Genomic DNA, 6064 nt, shown 5'->3' on the forward strand with positions numbered 1-6064 from the left:
ACTATTTTTTAAATTAAATCAAATACAATTATTTTTTAAGCTTTTTTATAGATGTAAAGACTATTTTTTGGGGGTGGGGGTGGAAGATACTAAATACGTGTTAGTTAAAGGGTTCTCGTTGTTTAATTGTCACATGCTTAATAGAGAGTAACCCAAACACACATAGATCATACAACAGCCCTCTAGGTATTAACTTCTTAAATGAATTGCAATTAATATAAAATAATTACTCTTGCATTTTGTAAAAAAATTATATTTACTGTTAATGTCGGTCTACTTGTGCTGTCTACAGCTAGATTCAACTTATTTGAGCTGACTTGAGGAACTCCCGCGCTTGCAAAGTTCATTAAAAAACAATGATTTTGCAATATGTTCCTCAGATAAAAAAGCGTAACGATATCGACATGACTATAAAGCTTTTATTGTATTGTTCTTTGTCTACATTTCTATCTCAATGTAATTCAATCACTTAATTCTCATTTCTAAAGAAAAAAAAAAAAAAAAAAAAAAACCCAAAAAACAACGTTCCAAGCTATGTTTTTAAGTCGTAGTCGTGAACTACTATAATTCAATAATCTAAATTATAAAAATGAATTATAAATAATAAAATAACAGTCTAATATATTTCCGTACATAGGAGGACACAATACTTAGTGTTGACAAAACAGTAAAATGATGACAGATTATAAGTTGCAACACAAGTGTAAGCCCTGATACGGTTACGTGGGTTCGTAAGCGACCAGCAGGAACGTAAAAAAGCGAAAGAAAATCTCAAAAGAGAGACGATATGTATTTTTTTGCCAAGGCTCTACAGTTATTCCAACAACAGCTCTATATAAACCCATGAAAAGTAAAACAAATAACCTTCCTAAAAAATGGGATATTTTGTCTTCATCGATTTTAGTATAAACATATTAAATCAGACATTAAAGCTACATATAATCATAGATTGGACAACAATGCATGATTTCAGCTGTAAAAACGTTCATTATAATTTTCGTGAAAGAGGAAGAGAGTAAGAGTTAGATATCTACAAACTGTAATACCATAATAGTATGACCTATCTACCTTAATTTACAAAAGAAATGACAGGGGTTGAGGGCTACATTGATTGTATGAACCCCGAGCGACAAAACAATACCAAACAAGAAGCGGGGGGCGATGTATTCTTTTCGAGTAAGCTTCATCTTTTTATTTGGAGGGGGGGGGGTAATCTTTTATCACCATTATAAATAAATGTATAGGTGTTGTATGGAGACTTCCACCTCGGAAAATAAGTGAAGTCAAGGGGGAAATAAAGTACAATTATTTTGATATTGCACCAGGAACATTTTGTTATCATAATGACACAAAGATGTACAGGAAACGTATTATCTTAATTAAATGCATTTTTAATATATAACCAATATTTTCCTTTTTGATAAACCAAAACAAAACATGTGACCTCTTGTTGATGATAAAATAGTAACATGTAACTATAATTAATCAAATGTTCCGTGGAGCATTCATTGGATTAATGAGGTCACAACATTTATGATATAAACTACAAGAACACATTAAATCTTAGAAGTTTATCAATGTTATTCATTGAACAAATAATATTTGTTTCTGATGTTCCTTTATAATGAATGAATCCACAACATAGAATATTTGTAAAAAAAAATTGAAGACTGTTTCTGTCATTTATAAAAGTTACAATAAGTAACCGTTTTACCTAAATTGAATTTTAAAATTATTAACAACATTGATATACAACAGGCTCATCGGCTAATAAAGAATAAAATAAAACACATTCATTTATTGATGTAAGAGGAGTAATGTCAGGTGTAATTATTAGAATCAACTTTGTATATGCGTAGTAAAATATATTTATATATTACGAAGTGGAACGTTAACCCAAGTGAGACCGATATTCTTGATAATGTGCGACAAAATGTCGTTCAAGTCGACAGATAATCATCAAAAAACTAGGAAGTGGAACTCGGAAGTCGAAGGATTTAGATTTTCTTGTACGTTGTATATCTTTAAACCAAAAAGTAAAACATTATATAAAAGAGCAGGTTAAATTTAAAAGACTATCCCAGATATAAACTAAAACAACTAACACTGAATCACAAATCTACCATTAGTAATACGATAACACAACTCCCTTTAAAAGAAGATTTACTGCTTTGGTTAATATTCAAAGCAGCTTGTAGGAAAAATGAAGAGAGGAGAACAAACCAAACAAATGCGTACAAAAAAATAAACAAAAATAAACGATTCTTTCTTGCTGTTGAACAAAGAATATATCAATTCAAGCATACATGTACCAAAAAAGTAAATATCTTAAATCACACACACAAACATACACACGCCAACATAGTCATACACGCCCACATAACCATAAAACTTTGTTTGCTCAAAAATGGCACAGAACGTTTATTAACGAAGGAAAGAATAATAAATGCGAGGTACACGTAACGAAGGACTAGTCATAAGAAATAAAAAATAAATACTTACATATAATAATGAATTCATATACGATCGCCATGGTTTGGAAAATGTCTGCCTTTGAATATAGCATATTCGTTCATATACTTCCTGGTTTTCTTCTGAAATGTTTCAGATCAATCGGGAAAAGAGTAATGCAATTCTAGTATTTTACGTTCCGGATTGCTTTTCAAGTACTCAGAAAACTTTTCCACCGTTCACATCCTTATCTTTTACATTTCCCCTCAACATTGTATTTATATAACAAAGTTTTACTTTGAAGTTTGACATATCATACATATCAATTATGCATTTATTTTCCCATGAAATATGATAATGCATTTCACAAGATATCATAGACGTGTTAAAATATTAAACGGATTCGTATAGAAGATACATGTATCACCATCAATCAGGTGTCATTATTTTGTCATTTAGCTTTAGTTATTAAATTTATGAAATATATATTCGTTCTTTATATACATGCATTACTTCAATCTATTTTTCTATTTTTGTTTCTTGGACACTCTGTAGCATTCTCTCATAAATGGTCAGTGTCTTTTGTTGACAGCATGTATAGATACTTTTTTCTGAAGATTCTTTTCAGTTCTTTTCACCGATAAAATCTGCACCAGGCTTGAGCAACTTACGGAAAATTTTGATCATCCAATACATGGTGTAGCATTCATAAAATAATGTATACTGCACGTGCTTCTTCAATATGTCAACGTAAGTACACACTCCTTTGACTATCATTTTTTTGATTTTGATTACAGCAATTCATATGCATCGAAGGCTTTATATGTATCCATGTTACCTAAAATGATTAAAAATTATCTATTTACAGCCTTAGTTTACAACAATGCCCCTTCAAATACAGGGGATAAAAACTTATGGATATTTCACTTATATACATTTGATATACACATTAGATTGAATAGATTGTATAAGTGTAGTTTCATTTTCATTATGCTTGTATTCCCCAGGGTGTGGGGCTTATCTTAATAATGCCAGTACTATGTTTAGGTGACAAAATATTTATTCTGGCAGATGAAATACCCCCCTCTTTAAAAAAAAATATTTTAAAAAATTAGTCAGGTCATGAACTTATCATGAACGTATCTTTAATGCATACATTATATAAACTAAGGAAAGGTTTATCATTTTATCGTTTTGAACTGTGTAAAGGTTTTGTACATTTAGAGTTAACGTTATACAGATAGAGGCAGAAAGTAATTGAGACCATGATTTGACAAATTCTTGTAAGTGTTTGGATTACGTATACCTTTATTTATTTCCTGGTTCGTTTTAATTTGAACCACGAAAACAGAATTGTGATAGTTTACACTGTTATTTCCTTAACACATTGTTTGAGTGTTAACGCCCTTATTGTTAATCATATCCTCTCAACGGTGTATTATATATCTTGTGTTATACCTTCGTTTTAAATTGAACCACGAAAACAGAATTGTGATAATTTACGCTATCATTTTAAGGTCTTAACATATTGTTTGAGTGAATAACAACCTTATTGTCAATCATATCCTCTCAACTGTGTATCAAATATCATATGTTATACCTTAAAACAAGGTCTTGTCACATTGTTTGAGTGTTCCATATAACACCCTTATGGTAAATCACAACCTCTCAACGATATTTTATATATCATTTGTTTTACCCTTAACTAATTGATTTTCCCAAACTGCAATAAATATCTACCGAAAATGAATAAGGTATTATAAAAGACATGAAAAAAATAAACGAACTCGTGTAGGAAATAACAACATTGTATCTGCTATCAATATTTTGTCATTAAGCAGAATGGACTTAAATCATTTTACTATTCAATTGCGTTTTCTTGCGAATTCTTTAGCGTATTCTGAATCGTAGTTCGTGTGGTTGTTGACAAGTATGTATGAAAAGATTTTGTGCTAAGATTTTTTTCAATTATTTTCATGGAAATTTAAAATATTTTTAAAACATTGATTGTACATGTCATTTTTAAATATGTTTTCCTTCAGTTTTGACAGTTGGAAATCCTCAAGCATTTTTTTCCTATTAATCAAAAAAAGTTTTACTCAAAAAATTTAAACTTTGTTCCGGATCCCTTTAAACACCCTATTAAGAGAAAGTTTGTATGTCCTTCAAAAAAACCAAATCTTGCTTACATATCTCCTCGGTAGTCTAAATGTCGTTCTCTATATCAATAACAAATGATTTTATTTTAATCATCGAACTTTTTCATTTTCACAATATTTCAATATTCTCCAATTAAAACCATTCACAAAACACTGTATTTCTTCCATCGTCTCGCCTATTTTGTGTATATCTTTGAAATTTTCTTAGTCTTAGATGTCATATCATGTGGCTTGTGGATAGATTTATTTGGTATCATATCATCATACATTTAAACACACATATTGTACATAATGCATATCAATAACAAATAGTTTTTTAAAATGGTATGTGAAAGACATTATAAATACATGTATAATACAAGGATAACTCATGACAGCTAGAAAGCTAATTATAAATAGCATACTTTTAAAAATATATGGAAAATAGCTTTTACAGTTTTTACAGCACTATGATATCTGTTTCGACCAAATCTGTTGGCACTGTGTTAAAATATACCTTACATATCACCATAGTCATAACAAATATTGAGTATACATATGTCGCAGGGTGTTGTATATAAATGACACTAAATCTCTGTATTGATTTTCGATACCTAGTGTTTCTTTATTTAGAGGAATATATAAAAAAATAAAACCTATAAATATATACACACTCACAAACACTTACACAATTCATACGCAACATTGCTCGGTAATTAGAACATTTGAATAAAATGAATCAAAAGTAATTAACAATGAATACAATAAGATATATCATGAATATAATATGATATATCAACCGTATACGATCTCGTTACGAGTAATGAGTAGGTCTTCCATCCGATGTTTTGAATCGATATCACGAAATATCGATTATTATTTCAGAATCCCCACCCCCTCCTCTCAGATAATATATAGGAATGCAAATATATAATACAATGCTGAAGATAACGTTTTTTTTCATATTAAACATACGACATATAAACGATTACAGATATTCCAAATTACGCAATAAATTGGCGTGTGAATGATTTTCCACACAGTCAATGTGACAACAAACAACTTTCCTTCTGTAATGAATAAAAAAACTTGATCGTTTTAAAGTTATCTGTGAAAAAATTTATGAGTCTCTACACACCTAATGACAGGGGCCAGCTTTATTTAGTTAAAAGAAAAGGTCTTAAGAGTGCTTAATACATTTTGTGTTCTTTAAACCAATGTTCATTTTTGAAGTATAAAAGATTGAATATTATAGGGACCAACCCTGTAGATCCTTAATGGGGACACACATTGGGGTTTTGACTACTGAAATTGATTATAATCATCAATATAAACATTTTCTTTTTTACAATGCTTAAGCATCCAACCTTCTCAAAAGTCACAACTTTAGAGAACATGTAACTGCCATAAAAATGTGCTGCGATGTTAAATGCTCAAAAAGGATAGAACAAAAGCGAGTGAGTTAAGTAGCCAAG

Source organism: Crassostrea angulata, chromosome 8 (genome assembly GCF_025612915.1).
Source record: "Crassostrea angulata isolate pt1a10 chromosome 8, ASM2561291v2, whole genome shotgun sequence".
Lineage (NCBI taxonomy): Eukaryota > Metazoa > Mollusca > Bivalvia > Ostreida > Ostreidae > Magallana > Magallana angulata.